The sequence below is a fragment of the Bufo gargarizans genome, chromosome 5 (assembly GCF_014858855.1).
Source record: "Bufo gargarizans isolate SCDJY-AF-19 chromosome 5, ASM1485885v1, whole genome shotgun sequence".
NCBI lineage: Eukaryota > Metazoa > Chordata > Amphibia > Anura > Bufonidae > Bufo > Bufo gargarizans.
In genome coordinates this window covers 349431051-349455546 of record NC_058084.1, presented here as the reverse complement: position 1 = coordinate 349455546, position 24496 = coordinate 349431051, and positions in this window count along the sequence as shown.

Here is a 24496-nt window from a genome sequence, read left to right as displayed (position 1 = left end):
CATCCACGGACACATCGTCATCATCAACCACTTCACTTGTATCTGACACCTCAGCAATGGAAGCAGCAGCGGGTACAACATCATCATCATCATCACACTGTACGTCCATATGTGTAATGCTGCCTGACTGAGACATATCCCTGTTATCTACATCCTCTGGCAATAATGGTTGCGCATCACTAATTTAATCCAACTGATGTGTAAATAACTCCTCTGAGGGATCAAGTGAAGCGGCTGTGGTGGCAGTGGTGGTGGTGGCGGTGGGCGGGAGAGTGGTAACTTGAGAGCAGGTGACCAAAGCTGAGCTGGAGGAGGATGGTGCATCAAGGTTCTTAGCGGAAGCTGTTGAAGATTGGGTGTCCTGTATAAGCCAGTCAACTATTTTCTCCGAATTTTTTGGGTTCAGGATACTTGGCCTCTGAACACTGGGTATTATTCCAGGGCTAGTGGAAATTACAGCACTACGGCCATGACAGCCCCTGCGGGATGGCCTGCCTCTGCCTGTCATTTTCTTTTTAGATAAGTGGTACTATGCGTGAAAGGTACTGTGCCACCCTATATAAGTGGTGGGCAGTAGGCACAGTACAGTCTGTGTGGGCCTGACACACACTGGCTTGCAACTGGGATTATATCACAGAGAAATAATAAATATTATTTTTTTATCTGCAAGGTATTTGTGAGTGACACCCTGTAACGGTATGAGTGGTGGCCTAGCCAGTGGCTACAGTACAGTCTGTGGGCCAGACACACACTGGCTTGCAACTGGGATTATATCACAGAAAAATAATACATTTAATTTTTTTATCTGGAAGGTATTTGTGAGTGACACCCTGTAACGGTATGAGTGGTGGCCAAGCCAGTGGCCACAGTACAGTCTGTGGGCCAGACACACACTGGCTTGCAACTGGGATTATATCACAGAAAAATAATAAATGTATTTTTTTTATCTGCAAGGTATTTGTGAGTGACACCCTGTAACAGTATGAGTGGTGGCCTAGCCAGTGGCCACAGTACAGTCTGTGTGGGCCTGACACACACTGGCTTGCAACTGGGATTATATCACAGAAAAATAATAAATAGAATTTTTTTTATTTGCAAGGTATTTGTGAGTGACACCCTGTAACGATATGAGTGGTGGCCTAGCCAGTGACCACAGGACAGTCTGTGGGCCAGACACACACTGGCTTGCAACTGCGATTATATCACAGAAAAATAATACATTTAATTTTTTTATCTGCAAGGTATTTGTGAGTGACACCCTGTAACGGTATGAGTGGTGGCCTAGCCAATAACCACAATACAGTCTGTGGGCCAGACACAAACTGGCTTGCAACTGGGATTATATCACAGAAAAATAATAAATTGATTTTCTTTAATCTGCAAGGTATTTGTGAGTGACACCCTGTAACGGTATGAGTGGTGGCCTAACCAGTGGCCACAGTACAGTCTGTGGGCCAGACACACACTGGCTTGCAACTGGGATTATATCACAGAAAAATAATAAATAGATTTTTTTTATCTGCAAGGTATTGTGACACCCTGTATGAATGGTGTGCACACAGTACTGTCTCTGGGCCACACAGTCACTCACTGGCTTGTAACTGCGATTATATCACAGATAAATAATATAAATTTACTTTTTTTATCTGCAAGGTATTGTCTGTGACACCCTGTATGAATGGTGTGCACACAGTACTGTCTGTGACTGAGCCTGCAGCCTCTCACAGACACGGGCAGGCAACTGCAATATATATATATATATACATATATATATATATATATATATATATACATATATATATAAAAGCAGACTGATGTACCAGCCCTAAAAAGGGCTTTTTGGGGTGCTGTCAGGACGCTGTCCTTACAGCAGATGAGTCTGTGGACACAGAACACTGCCCTAGCTAACGCTTTCCCTATTAGATCAGCAGCACTGTCCCTCCTCTCACTAAGAATGCAGCTTCCGAATGAATCTAAAATGGATGCTGTCCAGGAGGTAGGAGGGTCTGGGAGGGAGGGTCTGCTGCTGATTGGCTGGAATGTGTCTGCTGACTGTGAGGCACAGGGTCAAAGTTTGCTCAATCATGATGAATAGGGGGCGGACCAAACATCGCATATGTTCGCCCGCCGCGGCGAACGCGAACTATGTTCGCCGGGAACTGTTCGCCGGTGAATAGTTTGTGACATCACTAGCCAAGACTTGATAAAATAGCATGGTGGATATCACCTAAGGATCTTTTTACACAACTGGTGCTTTTAAGTTGGAGTGGGGCCATGGGCCCTGACACATTTATCTTCATTTATGATAGAAACTGGCATAAATGTTGACTGAAATCTATGCTAGCTAGGAGATGAAGTAGATTTTTATTCTGGATCACGGATTGACATAGGTGGTGCTAAGTTTTTGACGCATTCTGCACCTTGTCATAAATTAAATTCCTCCTTCTGTATAGTAGGCCTTATCAAAAATGGAGTAGCACACTCTGATAATAATAATAATATTTATTTATATAGCGCCACCATATTCCGCAGCGCTTTACAAATTCATAGAGTTTATGTACAAAACAAAAGTAACTGGCTAATATACAACTGAAACACTAGGAGTCAGGGCCCTGCTTGCAAGAGCTTACAATCTATGAGGAATTGGGGGTGACACATAAGGTAATTGATTGTGATAAGTAGGATTCGAGCCCCTATTGAACTGACAGGAGTGGTGCTGGCCAATCTGCTTTGGGTTTGGGACTGCTAGAGGGTCGAGTTTAGGCCAGAGGAGTTGGTGGGGGAGAGGTTTAGTCAGGAAAAAGTCATTTTAAGTAGCTTGATAAGCCTGCCTGAAAAGATGCGTTTTTAAGGCACGTTTGAAGGTGGAGAAGTTGTGAACCAACGTAATATTCTAGGGCAGAGTATTCTAGAGAGTAGTTGCTGTATGAGAAAAGTCTTGAAGATGGGAGTGAGAGGTATGAATTATGGAGGTTATTAATCTTAGGTTGCTAACAGAGAGGAGAGCATGTGAAGGGTGGTAGATGGAGATGAGGGAGGAGATATATGGAGGTGCAGCACCGTCTAGAGCTTTGTGGGTGAGGGGGAGAAGTTTGAACTGTATTTGGTGGTGGATGGGCAACAAGTAAAGTGACTGGCACAGACTAGTAGCATCAGTGTAGCGGTTGGATGGATACATAAGCCTGGCTGCAGCATTTAGGACAGACTAAAGGGGGGGGCATTTAGTGAGAGGGAGACCGATTAGTAATGAGTTGCAGTAGTCAAGACGAGAATGAATCAAGGCAACAACAAGAATTTTTGCCATTTTCACCATAAGAAAAGGGCGGATTCTGGTGATATTTTTGAGGTGCAGATGACAAGAGCGTGTAAGTGGTTGAATATAGTGAACAAAGAAAAGATCAGAGTCAAATGTGGCCCCAAGACAGCGGGCATGTTGTACAGGAGTTTTGATAAGGCTGCAGACCAAAATTGAAATATCAAGTTTAGGTGGGTTAGTAGATGGGCGAAGACAAGAAGTTCAGTTTTAGATACAGAGAGGACATGATGTTAGAGATAGCTGCCAGACAATTACTGGTGTTTTGGAGTAAAGCAGGGGTGATGTCAGGGGATGAAGTGCATAGTTGGGTGTCGTCAGCATAGAGATGCTATCGATAGCAGAATCTACTGATAGTCTGTCCGATGGGGGCTGTATAGAGAGAGAAGAGTAGAGGACATAGTACTGAGCCCTGAGGAACGCCAACATCAAGAGGAAGAGAAGAAGAAGAGTAGTCAGCAAATTATACACTAAAGGAGCAGCCAGAGAGATAAGAAGATAACTAAGAGAGAGTAATGTCCTTAAGGCCAATTGAGTGGAGCATGGTGAGGAAGAGTTTATGGTGTATGGTATCAAACGCTGCAGAGAGATCCAGCAGAATCAGTAGAGAATAATCACCATTTCTTTTTGCTGTTAGATCATTAGAAACTTTAGTAAGGACAGTTTCTGTAGAGTGAAGAGGGTGAAAGGCAGATTGTAAGGGGTCAAGAAGAGAATTTGCAGAGAGATAGCTTATTAAGCAAGAGTAGACAAGATGTTCAAGGAGTTTAGAGATGAAGGGAAGGTTAGAAACAGTTTGCTAGTTAGCAGCACAGGTCAGGTCAAGAGATGATTTCTTTAGTAGTGGGGTTATAACAGTGTTTGAAAAAGGAAGGAAAGATACCAGAAGAGAGAGAGGTTAAAAATTGTAGTTAGGCAAGTGATGACAGCCAGGAAGAGGGACTGGAGGAGGTGTGATGGAATAGGATCAATGCTACAGGTCGTGGGTCAAGCAGAAGAGAGAACCCTGAAGACTTCTTCGTCTGTTATAGGGTCAAAAGAGAAGAGAGAGCATGTGAAGGAATGGGAGGTAGGAGGATTGAAATTATTTGGGGACTGGGAGAATATTTCCTGCCGGATACTGCCAATCTTGTCTCTGAAATAAGTGGCCATGCCATCAGCACAGAGGTCAGTGGCAGGTTCTGGAACTTTAGGGCTCAGAAGAGAATAAAAAGTGTCAAAGAGTCGTTTTGAGTTATTTGAGAGGATGAGAGAGGTAAAGTACTTTTGTTTGGCAATGTTGAGAGCTGAATTGTATGTTTTGAGCATAAATTTATAATGGAGGAAGTCTGCTGATATTCGTGATTTTATCCATAAGTGTTCTGTACATCTGGAGCAGCTCTAAAGAAAACGTATTTCAGATGTTTGCCAGGGTTGCCATGTTCTGTGTCGGAGGGGTCTGATTGATATTGGAGCAACTTCATATAGTGTGGTTTTGAGAGTCTGGTTATAATGACTGGTGGCCAAGTTTGGACAAGGGAGGGAAGAAATTGGGGTAAAAGCTAGTTGAAGGGTGTTAATAAGTTGCTGGCAGTTAATGGTGTGTAGGTTTCTGTAAGTGTGAAAAGTAGGATTGTCATAAGAAAAGCAAAAGGTCTTAATGGTAAATGAAAGAAGATTGTGGTCAGAAAGTGGGAAGGATAAGTTACTAAAGTTGAGACTGAGCAGTGATTGAAGAAGACTAGATCAAGTATATTGCCCTGTTCATGTGTGGCAGAGGAAGTAAGTTGTGATAGGCCCAGAGAGGAGGTTAAAGAAAGAACGTGAGCGGCTGATGGGGAGATAGGATCATCAAAAGGATATTAAAATCACCCAAAATTAGAGTTGGTGATTCAGAAGATAGCAAGTGAGGAAGCCATGCTGCAAAGTGATCCAGGAATTGGTGGGGGGAGCCTGGGGGATGATAGACAACTGCAACTCTCAGGGAGAATGGATGGAGTCTAACGGTGTGTGAAAGAGGGTGCAGAGGGAATGACCTGAAACGTGCACTGTAAAGAAAGTAGTATGGCTACTTCTACACCACCTGTCCTCAGGTCTGGGGGTATGGGAGAAGTAAGGTCCACCATAGGATAGGGCAGCAAGGGAAGCAGTGTCAGAGGGTTGAAGCCAGGTTTCTGCAAGGGCCAGCAAGTTCAGAGAGTGTGAGAGGAAGAAATTGTGGATTGTGGGTAGTTTCTTACGAACCGACCATGCTTTCCAGAGTGCGCAGTTAAAAGAGACTTGAGAGGATGTGCAGTGAACATTAATCAGATTTTTGGGGTTGCTGTGTGTGGCAGAGGAGAAGCTGAAGTTATCAACAGAGGGAGGGCCAGGATTCGGTGAAATATCCTCTGCAGCTAGTAGCAGGAGAACAGAAAGATTTATATTGGTTTTTTTTTATGCACCATGGAGGAAGATAGTTCATGGTGATGTATGAGGGTATAAAGTGTATGCGAACTGAACAAGGGTGAGGGAAGGAGGGAGGGACTGATGTAAAGATAGGGACAGAGGGTGAAAGGTGTGGTTGAATTTTAAGGTAGACATCCATAGCAATGAGAATAGTAGCCAGAGCCTGAGTGAAACAATATTATAGCATACTTCTGCTGTGTTTAACTTTGTTTGAGTAGTACACATAGCATCTCCATCTCCTGCCCTGTCTAACTACCATGATTAACTGCCAAGGGCTTAGGCAATATGGCACTTTGGCAGAGATGGTGCTTTTGGTTCGTACTGAGCCCTGCGAGTGCTTTCCCTTAGACTATGTCTATATTTATAGGAAGTGTGATCACTGAACTAGGGGTAATTTAGCTCATTAATCAATTAATCACTTAAGGGCTCTTTCACACCTGCGTTCTTTTCTTCCGGCATAGAGTTCCGTCGTCGGGGCTCTATGCCAGAAGAATCCTGATCAGTTTTATGCTAATGCATTCTGAATGGAGAGAAATCCGTTCAGGATGCATCAGGATGTCTTCAGTTCCGGAACGGAACGTTTTTTGGCCGGAGAAAATACCGCAGCATGCTGCGCTTTTTGCTCCGGCCAAAAATCCTGAAGACTTGCCGTAAGGCCGGATCCGGAATTAATGCCCATTGAAAGGCATTGATCCGGATCCGGCCTTAAGCTAAACGTCGTTTCGGCGCATTGCCGGATCCGAAGTTTAGCTTTTTCTGAATGGTTACTATGGCTGCCAAGATGCTAAAGTCCTGGCAGCCATGGTAAAGTGTAGTGGGGAGCGGGGGAGCAGCATACTTACCGTCCGTGCAGCTCCCGGGGCGCTCCAGAGTGACGTCAGGGCGCCCCAAGCGCATGGATGACGTGATCGCATGGCACATCATCCATGCGCATGGGGCGCTCTGACGTCACTCTGGAGCGCCCCGGGAGCCGCGCGGACTGTAAGTATACCGCTCCCCCACTTCTACTATGGCAACCAGGACTTTAATAGCGTCCTGGGTGCCATAGTAAAACTGAAAGCATTTTGAAGACGGATCCGTCTTCAAATGCTTTCAGTACACTTGCGTTTTTCCGGATCCGGCGTGTAATTCCGGCAAGTGGAGTACACGCCGAATCCGGACAACGCAAGTGTGAAAGAGGCCTTAGTAAGACATATGAGAAGAGATGCTATATGTAGGTAAACAAACAAAGCTAAGGATCTGGATGGGCCATAAAATCACTACATATCACAAGCATTACAACAGTCACATAAATCACAGGTCAATTGGAAAAACATCTCTAGGACTAATCACAAGGATATCACACTTGCAGAAAATAGTATACATTGATGAATATGTAAAGTTCTATACCAGGGAAGATGGAAGCTGCACTATTAGGCTTGGGGAAAGCTGGGTGGAGCAGTATTGTCCAAATGCAATGCTGATGATCTTGGCCTATAAGGAGATTTATCAAAATTGATGTAAAGGAAAACTGGTTTAGTTTCCCATAGCAACAAATCAGATTCAACCTTTCCTTTTTCAAATAATCTTTGAAAAACGAAACATGAAATCTGATTGTTTGCTAAGGGCAACTAAGATTTTTTTTCCTTTACAACTGTTTTGATTAATCTGCCCTATGTCTTTTTTGTTCATTCATTGTTTATTTTTAACACATCCATTACATAGGCCCAAGTATTGTTATATTATGTTTATGCCCAGTATTCCAGCAGAAGAGATGGATGGCAACGGTTGACAGGAAGAGGGCTCTTGGTAGGAGTACCTCTTTGTAGGGATGGGCCCTGCTGCTGGTGAGAAAAAACAGGTCAGACACCCATCACCCAGGACACCTATATCCTCGAATGCCTGCTAGAACCATTAAATTGCCATCCAACCATCCACTGTACCTCATCACCTGGTGACTAATGCTGGATGTGCCTTAAATTTATATCCTGCACTAAGTAAAGAAAGAGTCTTTTATACATTTACTTCTGGCATGATTCTACAAACCGCCTGTCCACTGTGCTAATTGCCAGAGAGCAACGGCTTAAGTTAGTACCCCATGTCAAACCCATCCTCTACACCGGCTCCTCAGGGGCACGCTGCAGATGTACAATAGGAGGGATATACCAGGCCACAAAACTATGGGGCACATTTATTAAGACTTTAGTCTTAATAAAGCCCTATGCTGGTGGACGATCCGCCATATCTAGCTGTCTTACATTTAGGCCAATGAGGCCAGGTGAGGCGATCGCCTCAGGCAGCAACAGGTAGGGGCAAGAGGGGAGCAGCAAAAGGGCCATGGGCAATGAGTGCTTTCATTGTGGAAACGCTCATCTCTACATATTCAACTGCATCACTGTTCTCAGGACAGAAATACAGTTGAATGCTGCGACAACAGTGATATCTCCCTGACTCACTGTTTCCTCTAATAGGCTTTAGTCCTAGTTCCTGTAGCCTATTCAGAGGCCAGTGTCATCATTATCACGCTGCCTGAGTCTGGCATTTCAGTTTTCGCCTCAGGCAGCAGAAAGGCTAGGTCTGTCCCCTTCACCACCTACGCCCACAATTTTAGATCTGGCGTGAGCGGAGAGAAGTCGCAGATAGCAACACAACTAACCGTTGCGCCACCATGTGCCTAATATAGGCGTATTTCAGTATGATAAATGACCCCTATGTTGGCACACAGTCAATTCTCAACAAACACAGCATATGTTTAGGCTCCCTTCTGCCTCATTAGAATGACACATGGCAAGTGGTGTCCCTTATGCAAAATTTGCAATAGGGCTTAGTAGAAGATGGAGCCTATACGAGAGTTGTCTTTCGGTCGTCGGTATCTTTTTTAGTGCCGTTTTCTTCCACATATATCTACTGTAGGGATCTGCTCTGGTAGGCAAGGTAAGCGGACACAATAGAGAGGCAAGACCACGTTTGAAAAAACTAAAGTCCAGTGTTTATTCACACAGAAAAGGCAGAAAAGAAAAAAAACAATGCTCTACAGAATCCTGGAGTTAGTTCACACAGCAAGAGCTCCCAAAATAACATAAATCACCTGGCAGACCACAGCAGGCTTTAGGGCGTCTGACTCCCAGCCGGCGGCTCTCATGCAGCTCTCGTGCAGTATGGCGGATCTCCTCAGCTTCCAAAAACACAGAGCTTCCCCAGCTCTACTATCACTTGGAGGAACATACCACCCCCAGCTGAGCTGCTGGCTGGGTTTTTAAATCCCAGCCCAAAACCTGGCCTGGACGTGGGGAACAGCCACCCACCCTGCTCTTTGGCTGCTCCCAATAAGAACCGGCCCGGATTGGCTTTACAGCCACACTAAGTAAAACAGTGTCAGCGAGCACTAGCTGCCGCTGACACACAAAATTACCGGTTCTTATCTCACCGAGGCCAGGAACCTAGGTGACACGTACCTTCCGTCAATGACGGACCCTTGCGCCTTCCTACACTACTATCAGAACAAGCAATGCAGATTGTCTAAACTCATTTAACATTAAAGAGAGTTATTATGAACTGAATCCTTTCTTTCCAGCAACATTTGCAGAAATACCAAAATTGTCTTTCAACTGTGTATATATAGTTCATAATTGGGTGCTCATAAGGCATGGAACTATTTTACCTTCCGAGTTAACAACTAAATATAGAAGTTTGCTTATATTCTGAGCATAATTGCAGAATATCCATGTAGGAGACGCCAAACCACAAGCATGAAACTGTTTTTATGAGTCTGCAGTACTTTTCCAGATTTAAGAAGTGTAGATGCTAGCAGTTTTGTAGAGCAGACTTTTAATGTAAGAGGTCTCACTCGTAATCCCTTCTTGTAGTTTAACCTACCATATTAATAACACATTCTAATTAGAATGTTCTGCAGTGAATATTTCAGTCTGACAGCGTGTAACCTCTGCTTCGGTTTTATATATAGGAGTCAGGAAATGTAAGTTAGAGAAAATGGCACAGACCGGCTGGTAATCTGAAACCAATTTATAAAATGAATAGTTAACGTACCTAAAATATAATGTAACTGATATTTTTACCTACACAGCTCATTCTAATTAAATGTAGTACTTTACTGTAAATGACCATTTACTTTTAAACGGTCCATAATTAGATTAGACAGACAGCGAGAAAGTTCTAGGGCTGAACATTGGAAGAGCAATGTAGAATGCTGGCAATTGTTTAAACCAACAAAACTTTCCCATCACAGCAAAGTTAACAGGGTGATGACTTCATGTACAGCGGGACACTATGTGATGTCAATATTTGTTATTTATATCTATGTAAAACAAACTAATGGGGACACAGAGATGGATGCATGACTATTGTTAGCTAAGGTGGCTGCTTGGTATCGTTTCCATCATATTCATTATCATTTCTTAATGTCTTCATAAACCTGGTTATTGGATTTAGTTCAAATAGACTTTTTTTAATAAAAATATATTGATGAATCATGCTCTGCATCTGAGCTACTTACTTTACATAAAAAAATTATAGATATTTACAGTATGTATAAGTACATACATTCAGGTAATTCAAGTAACTCACAAGACAGAAAGTAGATTTTCTAGAGTTTTATTTTATTTTTCATATCTTTTTATTTCTATTTCATAGGAACATATACATTTCTACACGAAACACGTCAACTTTAAGAATAGAAAATTCCAGATTGACAAAAATTACAAAATTAAATTTTTTCTATTTTTTCTTCCCTTTTTTTCCCCTTACCACTCCCCTTTATTTAATAACCACCCACCACCCTTAGGGGAGAGAGAGTGGGGATGGATTTTCTAGAGTTAACGTCTAGATGGCGATGTATCGTGATTAGTTCTAGAGACCAGCTTCTCCAAGTCAAGTAACGCCATAGAATTTGACTCCAATATGATTGATGCATACAAGTAGACTTACTAAAGCCAGCTGCCACGTTCTTTCCTCCCCTTCCTCCAGTTGTCTCTAATTAAGATATGGAGGACAGGGCTGAGGAGGTAAGATATGGGCCACAGTACTGAGCCACAGTATTAGCTTTACTAGTCTGTCTGGTCTTTCAGCATTACCAAAAAAGCTGGAGAATACAGTGCTAAATTCCTATTACATCCAGTGACATCTCCTTTGATTATAGACATTCTCTTTCCTCATCTTCTCCATTCTTACTTGACAACCATAACAAGGTGTTTCAGCCACAATTTTACCACAAAGACCTCTTTGACTCTCCACTTTTATATTACCATTCCCACCTCCTCAACACCAACTCCTCATCTTGGTGGCCCAGCTGTGTCATCTTGCCGCCACTCCCAGTAGTGTGTTGCCTCTTTTGCTTTTCAATGTCTCTAAATACTATACTGCAGGAATAATAGTGCCATATAGAAAGTTCACAAAAATCATTGTGCCAAGCAGAGTGCCCTCAATAAAAATAATGATCCCTTATAGGACACCAGTAGTAATAATGCCGTGACATAGTTGCCAAAGTAGTGGCTCCAGAATAGCTTCAGTATGAAAAATGCCTCCCCCCCAAAAGGCGCCCTCAGTAGTCATAAAGCCCTCTATAGTGTCCCCAGTAATAATAATGCTTCCTGTGGTGCTTCCAGTAGTAATACCCCCTATAGTTACCCAGTAGTAATAATGCCCCCTATAGTTATCCCATTAATAATAATACCCCCTTTATTCCACAGTATTATTAATGCTCCCTATAGTGCCTCCAGCAATAATAATGCCCCCTACAGTGCTTCAGTATTAAAAATCACCTATATAATCACCACAGTAGTAATCATCCCTTCACTGTGCCCCAGTTATAATAATATCCCATAGTGCCAACAGTAATGCCCCAGTAATGCTTGGAGAGTCAGGTCATTATGTTCCTGGACAGCAGCCTTGAGAAAGGCTCAGGTGACTTCCAGGACATTGGCTTCTCTGGTCCTCTATCCATTATTTCTGAAACACCAAACTGTTACCCCAAGGCTATTCTGGGGGGGTTGATTCTGGATCTCATCTTCACTTAATATGGTAGAATTATGTATAGGTTAACACTGTTTTATGTCATGAAATATATTTCACTGAATTAGAAATTTCCAAAGGTGCCAAGGATATCTCATTGGGGGAACCTGATTGATACATATATCTCATATTACTAAGTAACCTACACTGAATGAGGAATTCCTGATTGTGTCTTCAAAATATGGAACCCATGGTTCAAAGCCGAAATGTCTATCGCAATACTACTAACAACAATAGTTTGTGTGAATGATGTGTGATTGTGCACCAGGAAAACAATTCAATGGAAACAATGCAATGTCAATATTTCTGTCCCAGAATTGAGAGTCTCATGTATTTTAAAAGGTTTGGAGGACTTTATTTTTATTGTCCATTTGAAACATGGAAAATATAAATGGTAAACATAGAGACTTTGGTGCCTAGTCTTTTCCTATAATTTTCTTTTGCACAACTAGTTCTAGTTTTGATATATGTTAGGTGGCTTAAACAAGTTTTCTAATAAAGGAACACTTGCTCCTAGCAATTAAATCTGACTGAGATCCAGCTTAAAAAAAAATAGCTGTCATCTATTACAATTGGGGAAAACTATGCCTGACTATACATTTGTCCTGCTATGGCTGCTGTTGGTGAAATGTGGCATGTTGGTTAATAAAATGAATGGGCAATTATGTAATTTATGGAAGACCAGCCCCTTAAGAGTGAGCGATGCTCTTTATTATTGGCTTTCCACTTTGGCTTGCTAAGAAGGGTCCCAAGCACAAGATCCCATGATGTTAATATTCTCTAAACAGTTTTATGAATTGAGATTTCCTTTGGTATACAACCCCTTAAAGTGAAGCATTATACAGGGTGGACCATTTATATGGATACACTTTAATAAAATGGGAATGGTTGGTGATATTAACTTCCTGTTTGTTGCACATTAGTATATGTGAGGGGGGAAACTTTTCAAGATGGGTGGTGACCATGGCGGCCATTTTGAAGTCAGCCATTTTGAATCCAACTTTTGTTTTTTCAATAGGAAGAGGGTCATGTGACACATCAAACTTATTGGGAATTTCACAAGAAAAACAATGGTGTGCTTGGTTTTAACGTAACTTTATTCTTTCATGAGTTATTTACAAGTTTCTGACCACTTATAAAATGTGTTCAATCTGCTGCCCATTGTGTTGGATTTTCAATGCAACCCTCTTCTCCCACTCTTCACACATTGATAGCAACACCACAGGTGAAATGCTAGCACAGGCTTCCAGTATCCGTAGTTTCAGGTGCTGCACATCTCGTATCTTCACAGCATAGACAATTGCCTTCAGATGACCCCAAAGATAAAAGTCTAAGGGGGTCAGATCGGGAGACCTTGGGGGCCATTCAACTGGCCCACGAAGAGCAATCCACTTTCTAGGAAACTGTTCATCTAGGAATGCTCGGACCTGACACCCATAATGTGGTGGTGCACCATCTTGCTGGAAAAACTCAGGGAACGTGCCAGCTTCAGTGCATAAAGAGGAAAACACATCATCAGTGTGTGAAGAGTGGGAGAAGAGGGTTGCATTGACAATCCAACACAATGGGCAGCACATTAAACACATTTTATAAGTGGTCAGAAACTTGTAAATAACTCATGTAAGAATAAAGTTACGTTAAAACCAAGCACACCATTGTTTTTCTTGTGAAATTCCCAATAAGTTTGATGTGTCACATGACCCTCTTCCTATTGAAAAAACTAAAGTTGGATTCAAAATGGCCGCCATGGTCACCACTAGAGTTGAGCGAACACCTGGATGTTCGGGTTCGAGAAGTTCGGCCGAACATCCCGGAAATGTTCGGGTTCGGGATCCGAACCCGATCCGAACTTCGTCCCGAACCCGAACCCCATTGAAGTCAATGGGGACCCGAACTTTTCGGCACTAAAAAGGCTGTAAAACAGCCCAGGAAAGAGCTAGAGGGCTGCAAAAGGCAGCAACATGTAGGTAAATCCCCTGCAAACAAATGTGGATAGGGAAATGAATTAAAATAAAAATTAAATAAATAAAAATTAACCAAAATCAATTGGAGAGAGGTTCCATAGCAGAGAATCTGGCTTCCCGTCACCCACCACTGGAACAGTCCATTCTCAGATATTTAGGCCCCGGCACCCAGGCAGAGGAGAGAGGTCCCGTAACAGAGAATCTGTCTTCATGTCAGCAGAGAATTAGTCTGCATGTCATAGCAGAGAATGAGGCTTCACGTCAGCCACCACTGCAACAGTCCATTGGCATATATTTAGGCCCAGCACACACACAGGCAGAGGAGAGAGGTCCCGTAACAGAGAATCTGGCTTCATGTCAGCAGAGAATCAGTCTGCATGTCATAGCAGAGAATCAGGCTTCACGTCAGCCACCACTGCAACAGTCCATTGTCATAAATTTAGGCCCAGCACCCAGGCAGAGGAGAGAGGTCCCGTAACAGAGAATCTGGCTTCATGTCAGCAGAGAATCAGTCTTCATATCATAGCAGAGAATCAGGCTTCACGTCACCCACCACTGTAAGAGTCAATTTTCATAAATTTAGGCCCAGAACCCAGGCAGAGGAGAAAGGTCCCGTAACAGACAATCTGGCTTCATGTCAGCAGAGAATCAGTCTTCATATCATAGCAGAGAATCAGGCTTCACGTCACCCACCACTGTAAGAGTCAATTTTCATAAATTTAGGCCCAGAACCCAGGCAGAGGAGAAAGGTCCCGTAACAGACAATCTGGCTTCATGTCAGCAGAGAATCAGTCTTCATATCATAGCAGAGAATCAGGCTTCACGTCACCCACCACTGTAAGAGTCAATTTTCATAAATTTAGGCCCAGAACCCAGGCAGAGGAGAAAGGTCCCGTAACAGACAATCTGGCTTCATGTCAGCAGAGAATCAGTCTTCATATCATAGCAGAGAATCAGGCTTCACGTCACCCACCACTGTAAGAGTCAATTTTCATAAATTTAGGCCCAGAACCCAGGCAGAGGAGAAAGGTCCCGTAACAGACAATCTGGCTTCATGTCAGCAGAGAATCAGTCTTCATATCATAGCAGAGAATCAGGCTTCACGTCACCCACCACTGTAAGAGTCAATTTTCATAAATTTAGGCCCAGAACCCAGGTAGAGGAGAAAGGTCCCGTAACAGACAATCTGGCTTCATGACAGCAGAGAATCAGTCTGCATGTCATAGCAGAGAATCAGGCTTCACGTCAGCCACCACTGCAACAGTCCATTGTCATAAATTTAGGCCCAGCACCCAGGCAGAGGAGAGAGGTCCCGTAACAGAGGATCTGGCTTCATGTCAGCAGAGAATCAGTCTGCATGTCATAGCAGAGAATGAGGCTTCACGTCAGCCACCACTGCAACAGTCCATTGGCATATATTTAGGCCCAGCACACACACAGGCAGAGGAGAGAGGTCCCGTAACAGACAATCTGGCTTCATGTCAGCAGAGAATTAGTCTGCATGTCATAGCAGAGAATGAGGCTTCACGTCACCCACCACTGCAACAGTCCATTGGCATATATTCAGGCCCAGCACCCAGGCAGAGGAGAGAGGTCCCGTAACAGAGGATCTGGCTTCATGTCAGCAGAGAATCAGTCTGCATGTCATAGCAGAGAATCAGGCTTCACGTCAGCCACCACTGCAACAGTCCATTGTCATAAATTTAGGCCCAGCACCCAGGCAGAGGAGAGAGGTCCCGTAACAGAGGATCTGGCTTCATGTCAGCAGAGAATCAGTCTGCATGTCATAGCAGAGAATCAGGCTTCACGTCAGCCACCACTGCAACAGTCCATTGTCATAAATTTAGGCCCAGCACCCAGGCAGAGGAGAGAGGTCCCGTAACAGACAATCTGGCTTCATGTCAGCAGAGAATTAGTCTGCATGTCATAGCAGAGAATCAGGCTTCATGTCAGCCACCACTGCAACAGTCCATTGGCATATATTTAGGCCTAGCACACAGGCAGAGGAGAGGTTCATTCAACTTTGGGTAGCATCGCAATATAATGGTAAAATGAAAATAAAAATAGGATTGAATGAGGAAGTGCCCTGGAGTCCAATAATATATGGTTATGGGGAGGTAGTTAATGTCTAATCTGGACAAGGGACGGACAGGTCCTGTGGGATCCATGCCTGGTTCATTTTTATGAACGTCAGCTTGTCCACATTGGCTGTAGACAGGCGGCTGCGTTTGTCTGTAATGACGCCCCCTGCCGTGCTGAATACACGTTCAGACAAAACGCTGGCTGCCGGGCAGGCCAGCACCTCCAAGGCATAAAAGGCTAGCTCTGGCCACGTGGACAATTTAGAGACCCAGAAGTTGAATGGGGCCGAACCATCAGTCAGTACGTGGAGGGGTGTGCACACGTACTGTTCCACCATGTTAGTGAAATGTTGCCTCCTGCTAACACGTTGCGTATCAGGTGGTGGTGCAGTTAGCTGTGGCGTGTTGACAAAAGTTTTCCACATCTCTGCCATGCTAACCCTGCCCTCAGAGGAGCTGGCCGTGACACAGCTGCCTTGGCGACCTCTTGCTCCTCCTCTGCCTTGGCCTTGGGCTTCCACTTGTTCCCCTGTGACATTTGGGAATGCTCTCAGTAGCGCGTCTACCAACGTGCGCTTGTACTCGCGCATCTTCCTATCACGCTCCAGTGCAGGAAGTAAGGTGGGCACATTGTCTTTGTAGCGTGGATCCAGCAGGGTGGCAACCCAGTAGTCCGCACAGGTTAAAATGTGGGCAACTCTGCTGTCGTTGCGCAGGCACTGCAGCATGTAGTCGCTCATGTGTGCCAGGCTGCCCAGGGGTAAGGACAAGCTGTCCTCTGTGGGAGGCGTATCGTCATCGTCCTGCCTTTCCCCCCAGCCACGCACCAGTGATGGACCCGAGCTGCGTTGGGTGCCACCCCGCTGTGACCATGCTTCATCCTCATCCTCCTCCACCTCCTCCTCATCCTCGTCCTCCTCGTCCTCCAGTAGTGGGCCCTGGCTGGCCACATTTGTACCTGGCCTCTGCTGTTGCAAAAAACCTCCCTCTGAGTCACTTCGAAGAGACTGGCCTGAAAGTGCTAAAAATGACCCCTCTTCCTCATCCTCCTCCTCCTCCTCCTGGGCCACCTCCTGTTCCATCATCGCCCTAAGTGTTTTCTCAAGGAGACATAGAAGTGGTATTGTAACGCTGATAACGGTGTCATCGCCACTGGCCATGTTGGTGGAGTACTCGAAACAGCGCAACAGGGCACACAGGTCTCGCATGGAGGCCCAGTCATTGGTGGTGAAGTGGTGCTGTTCTGTAGTGCGACTGACCCGTGCGTGCTGCAGCTGAAACTCCACTATGGCCTGCTGCTGCTCGCACAGTCTGTCCAGCATGTGCAAGGTGGAGTTCCACCTGGTGGGCACGTCGCATATGAGGCGGTGAGCGGGAAGGCCGAAGTTACGCTGTAGCGCAGACAGGCGAGCAGCGGCAGGATGTGAACGCCGGAAGCGCGAACAGACGGCCCGCACTTTATGCAGCAGCTCTGACATGTCGGGGTAGTTGTGAATGAACTTCTGCACCACCAAATTCAGCACATGCGCCAAGCAAGGGATGTGCGTCAAATTGGCTAGTCCCAGAGCTGCAACGAGATTTCGCCCATTATCACACACCACCAGGCCGGGCTTGAGGCTCACCGGCAGCAACCACTCGTCGGTCTGTTGTTCAATACCCCGCCACAACTCCTGTGCGGTGTGGGGCCTGTCCCCCAAACATATGAGTTTCAGAATGGCCTGCTGACGTTTACCCCGGGCTGTGCTGAAGTTGGTGGTGAAGGTGTGTGGCTGACTGGATGAGCAGGTGGAAGAAGAGGAGGAGGAAGCCGAGAAGGAGGAGGTGGCAACAGGAGGCAAAGAATGTTGCCCTGCGATCCTTGGCGGCGGCAGGACGTGCGCCAAACAGCTCTCCGCCTGGGGCCCAGCTGCCACTACATTTACCCAGTGTGCAGTTAGGGAGATATAGCGTCCCTGGCCGTGCTTACTGGTCCACGTATCTGTGGTTAGGTGGACCTTGCTACAGATGGCGTTGCGCAGTGCACACTTGATTTTATCGGATACTTGGTTGTGCAGGGAAGGCACGGCTCTCTTGGAGAAGTAGTGCCGGCTGGGAACAACATACTGTGGGACAGCAAGCGACATGAGCTGTTTGAAGCTGTCTGTGTCCACCAGCCTAAATGACAGCATTTCATAGGCCAGTAGTTTAGAAATGCTGGCATTCAGGGCCAGGGATCGAGGGTGGCTAGGTGGGAATTTACGCTTTCTATCAAATGTTTGTGAGATGGAGAGCTGAACGCTGGCGTGTGACATGGTTGAGATGCTTGGTGACGGAGGTGGTGGTGGTGGTGTTGGTGGTACATCCCCTGTTTGCTGGGCGGCAGGTGCCAACGTTCCTCCAGAGGCGGAGGAAGAGGCCGAGGCGGCAGCAGCAGAATAGGCCGAGGCGGCAGCAGCAGAAGAGGTAGCAGGGGGAGCCTGAGTGACTTCCTTGGTTTTAAGGTGTTTACTCCACTGCAGTTCATGCTTTGCATGCAGGTGCCTGGTCATGCAGGTTGTGCTCAGGTTCAGAACGTTAATGCCTCGCTTCAGGCTCTGATGGCACAGCGTGCAAACCACTCGGGTCTTGTCGTCAGCACATTGTTTGAAGAAGTGCCATGCCAGGGAACTCCTTGAAGCTGCCTTTGGGGTGCTCGGTCCCAGATGGCGGCGGTCAGTAGCAGGCGGAGTCTCTTGGCGGCGGGTGTTCTGCTTTTGCCCACTGCTCCCTCTTTTGCTACGCTGTTGGCTCGGTCTCACCACTGCCTCTTCCTCCGAACTGTGAAAGTCAGTGGCACGACCTTCATTCCATGTGGGGTCTAGGACCTCATCGTCCCCTGCATCGTCTTCCACCCAGTCTTGATCCCTGACCTCCTGTTCAGTCTGCACACTGCAGAAAGACGCAGCAGTTGGCACCTGTGTTTCGTCATCATCAGAGACATGCTGAGGTGGTATTCCCATGTCCTCATCATCAGGAAACATAAGTGGTTGTGCGTCAGTGCATTCTATGTCTTTCACCGCTGGGGAAGGGCTAGGTGGATGCCCTTGGGAAACCCTGCCAGCGGAGTCTTCAAACAGCATAAGAGACTGCTGCATAACTTGAGGCTGAGACAGTTTCCCTGGTATGCATGGGGGTGATGTGACAGACTGATGGGGTTGGTTTTCAGGCGCCATCTGTGCGCTTTCTGCAGAAGACTGGGTGGGAGATAATGTGAACGTGCTGGATCCACTGTCGGCCACCCAATTGACTAATGCCTGTACCTGCTCAGGCCTTACCATCCTTAGAACGGCATTGGGCCCCACCATATATCGCTGTAAATTCTGGCGGCTACTGGGACCTGAGGTAGTTGGTACACTAGGACGTGTGGATGTGGCAGAACGGCCACGTCCTCTCCCAGCACCAGAGGGTCCACTAACACCACCACGACCATGTCCACGTCCGCGTCCCTTACTAGATGTTTTTCTCATTGTTATGGTTCACCACAACAACAAATATATTATTTGGCCCAATGTATTGTATTCAAATTCAGCGGGATATAAATTTGAGGCCTAGTATTTAGGCGCTGGGTGACCGGTATGGATTTAGTGACAGAATTAGACTTGGAAATGCACAGAAGCGTGTGTGTGAAGTTATTCTGAATGACCCAATGTGCACCTTGAATATTATATACCCTTTTTGGGATAGATTTCAAATAGCTCTGATATAGCAGGAACCACTAAATTATGAAATTGCTAAATTGGGAATTGTACTTCAACCCAGAACAAAAAATGTGCTTTGACGGGCACTAAATAACTTTCCCAGCTACAACAGGACAGCGGTAACGAGAGATTTAGAGGGATTTAAATTTGAGGCCTAGTATTTAGGCGCTGGGTGACAGGTATGGGTTTAGTGACAGAATTAGACTTGGAAATACACAGTAGCGGGTGTGTGTGAAGTTATTCTGAATGACCCAATGTGCACCTTCAATATTATATACCCTTTTTGGGATAGATTTCAAATAGCTCTGATATAGCAGGAACCACTAAATTATGAAATTGCTAAATTGGGAATTGTACTTCAACCCAGAACAAAAAATGTGCTTTGACGGACACTAAATAACTTTCCCAGCTACAACAGGACAGCGGGTAACGAGAGATTTAGAGGGATTTAAATTTGAGGCCTAGTATTTAGGCGCTGGGTGACAGGTATGGGTTTAGTGACAGAATTAGACTTGGAAATGCACAGAAGCGTGTGTGTGAAGTTATTCTGAATGACCCTATGTGCACCTTCAATATTATATACCCTTTTAGGGATAGATTTCAAATAGCTCTGATATAGCAGAAACCACTAAATTATGAAATTGCTAAATTGGGAATTGTACTTCAACCCAGAACAAAAAATGTGCTTTGACGGACACTAAATATCTTGCCCAGCAACAACAGTACAGCGGTGGGTAACGAGAGATTTAGAGGGATTTAAATTTGAGGCCTAGTATTTAGGCGCTGGGTCACCGGTATGGATTTAGTGACAGAATTAGACTTGGAAATGCACAGAAGCGTGTGTGTGAAGTTATTCTGAATGACCCTATGTGCACCTTCAATATTATATACCCTTTTAGGGATAGATTTCAAATAGCTCTGATATAGCAGAAACCACTAAATTATGAAATTGCTAAATTGGGAATTGTACTTCAACCCAGAACAAAAAATGTGCTTTGACGGACACTAAATATCTTGCCCAGCAACAACAGTACAGCGGTGGGTAACGAGAGATTTAGAGGGATTTAAATTTGAGGCCTAGTATTTAGGCGCTGGGTCACCGGTATGGATTTAGTGACAGAATTAGACTTGGAAATGCACAGAAGCGTGTGTGTGAAGTTATTCTGAATGACCCTATGTGCACCTTCAATATTATATACCCTTTTAGGGATAGATTTCAAATAGCTCTGATATAGCAGAAACCACTAAATTATGAAATTGCTAAATTGGGAATTGTACTTCAACCCAGAACAAAAAATGTGCTTTGACGGACACTAAATATCTTGCCCAGCAACAACAGTACAGCGGTGGGTAACGAGAGATTTAGAGGGATTTAAATTTGAGGCCTAGTATTTAGGCGCTGGGTCACCGGTATGGATTTAGTGACAGAATTAGACTTGGAAATGCACAGAAGCGTGTGTGTGAAGTTATTCTGAATGACCCTATGTGCACCTTCAATATTATATACCCTTTTAGGGATAGATTTCAAATAGCTCTGATATAGCAGAAACCACTAAATTATGAAATTGCTAAATTGGGAATTGTACTTCAACCCAGAACAAAAAATGTGCTTTGACGGACACTAAATATCTTGCCCAGCAACAACAGTACAGCGGTGGGTAACGAGAGATTTAGAGGGATTTAAATTTGAGGCCTAGTATTTAGGCGCTGGGTCACCGGTATGGATTTAGTGACAGAATTAGACTTGGAAATGCACAGAAGCGTGTGTGTGAAGTTATTCTGAATGACCCTATGTGCACCTTCAATATTATATACCCTTTTAGGGATAGATTTCAAATAGCTCTGATATAGCAGAAACCACTAAATTATGAAATTGCTAAATTGGGAATTGTACTTCAACCCAGAACAAAAAATGTGCTTTGACGGACACTAAATATCTTGCCCAGCAACAACAGTACAGCGGTGGGTAACGAGAGATTTAGAGGGATTTAAATTTGAGGCCTAGTATTTAGGCGCTGGGTCACCGGTATGGATTTAGTGACAGAATTAGACTTGGAAATGCACAGAAGCGTGTGTGTGAAGTTATTCTGAATGACCCTATGTGCACCTTCAATATTATATACCCTTTTAGGGATAGATTTCAAATAGCTCTGATATAGCAGAAACCACTAAATTATGAAATTGCTAAATTGGGAATTGTACTTCAACCCAGAACAAAAAATGTGCTTTGACGGACACTAAATATCTTGCCCAGCAACAACAGTACAGCGGTGGGTAACGAGAGATTTAGAGGGATTTAAATTTGAGGCCTAGTATTTAGGCGCTGGGTCACCGGTATGGATTTAGTGACAGAATTAGACTTGGAAATGCACAGAAGCGTGTGTGTGAAGTTATTCTGAATGACCCTATGTGCACCTTCAATATTATATACCCTTTTAGGGATAGATTTCAAATAGCTCTGATATAGCAGAAACCACTAAATTATGAAATTGCTAAATTGGGAATTGTACTTCAACCCAGAACAAAAAATGTGCTTTGACGGACACTAAATATCTTGCCCAGCAACAACAGTACAGCGGTGGGTAACGAGAGATTTAGAGGGATTTAAATTTGAGGCCTAGTATTTAGGCGCTGGGTCACCGGTATGGATTTAGTGACAGAATTAGACTTGGAAATGCACAGAAGCGTGTGTGTGAAGTTATTCTGAATGACCCTATGTGCACCTTCAATATTATATACCCTTTTAGGGATAGATTTCAAATAGCTCTGATATAGCAGAAACCACTAAATTATGAAATTGCTAAATTGGGAATTGTACTTCAACCCAGAACAAAAAATGTGCTTTGACGGACACTAAATATCTTGCCCAGCAACAACAGTACAGCGGTGGGTAACGAGAGATTTAGAGGGATTTAAATTTGAGGCCTAGTATTTAGGCGCTGGGTCACCGGTATGGATTTAGTGACAGAATTAGACTTGGAAATGCACAGAAGCGTGTGTGTGAAGTTATTCTGAATGACCCTATGTGCACCTTCAATATTATATACCCTTTTAGGGATAGATTTCAAATAGCTCTGATATAGCAGAAACCACTAAATTATGAAATTGCTAAATTGGGAATTGTACTTCAACCCAGAACAAAAAATGTGCTTTGACGGACACTAAATATCTTGCCCAGCAACAACAGTACAGCGGTGGGTAACGAGAGATTTAGAGGGATTTAAATTTGAGGCCTAGTATTTAGGCGCTGGGTCACCGGTATGGATTTAGTGACAGAATTAGACTTGGAAATGCACAGAAGCGTGTGTGTGAAGTTATTCTGAATGACCCTATGTGCACCTTCAATATTATATACCCTTTTAGGGATAGATTTCAAATAGCTCTGATATAGCAGAAACCACTAAATTATGAAATTGCTAAATTGGGAATTGTACTTCAACCCAGAACAAAAAATGTGCTTTGACGGACACTAAATATCTTGCCCAGCAACAACAGTACAGCGGTAACGAGAGATTTAGAGGGATTTAAATTTGAGGCCTAGTATTTAGGCGCTGGGTGACAGGTATGGGTTTAGTGACAGAATTAGACTTGGAAATACACAGTAGCGGGTGTGTGTGAAGTTATTCTGAATGACCCAATGTGCACCTTCAATATTATATACCCTTTTTGGGATAGATTTCAAATAGCTCTGATATAGCAGGAACCACTAAATTATGAAATTGCTAAATTGGGAATTGTATTTCAACCCAGAACAAGAAATGTGCTTGAACGGACACTAAATAACTCGCCCAGCTACAGCACTAGGGACAGATTTAGCTGGATATAAATTTGAGGCCTAGTATTTAGGCGCTGGGTGACCGGTATGGATTTAGTGACAGAATTAGACTGGGATATGGCCAAAAAATAAACAGACTATTGCTGGTTAAATGCACTTGGTGTGACAGCTTCACCCTGATGTAGGCTTTAGCCAAAAAACAACCACACCATTGAGGGTTAAATGCACTTGGTCGCAGCTTGTGCTGGCGCACCACAAGACACAAAATGGCCGCCGATCACCCCAGAAAAATGAGACTGACAAACGGTCTGTGCAGCCTAAAAACAGTGAGCAATTGAGGATCAGCAGCTCAATGATCCACAGCTGCAGATCGATCAGTTAATCAAGTCCTTTGGAGGAGTTAATCTGCCTAATCTCGCCCTACTGTCGCAGCCGCAACCTCTCCCTACGCTAATCAGAGCAGAGTGACGGGCGGCGCTATGTGACTCCAGCTTAAATAGAGGCTGGGTCACATGGTGCTCTGGCCAATCACAGCCATGCCAATAGTAGGCATGGCTGTGATGGCCTCTTGGGGCAAGTAGTATGACGCTTGTTGATTGGCTGCTTTGCAGCCTTTCAAAAAGCGCCAAGAAAGCGTCACAAAAGCGCGAAGAAAGCGACGAACACCGAACCCGAACCCGGACTTTTACGAAAATGTCCGGGTTCGGGTCCGTGTCACGGACACCCCAAAATTCGGTACGAACCCGAACTATACAGTTCGAGTTCGCTCATCCCTAGTCACCACCCATCTTGAAAAGTTTCCCCCCTCACATATACTAATGTGCCACAAACAGTAAGTTAATATCACCAACCATTCCCATTTTATTAAGGTGTATCCAAATAAATGGCCCACCCTGTATTTACTTCTGTCATTCAATTGTAGTTTTTCCACAGGAATATTTTCTGACATTTTAATAAGGCACTCACTTGGTACCTTCCAGAACTAGCATTCATGACAACAGAATTAGAACGCGTGGCCTGCTTTCCATTAATGACTCAGACTAAAACTGTCCTGTTCTTGGAATCTCTGGGGATCTTAGTGGCCATGTTGCCACTAAACACTAAAGTAATGCTCAAGCAATTCCCTTATATATACTTATAGAAGTGACACAATAACAATATTAGAAATAGTAAAGTAGTAATATTTTTGTAAATTGATTTTATACTTTGCACAT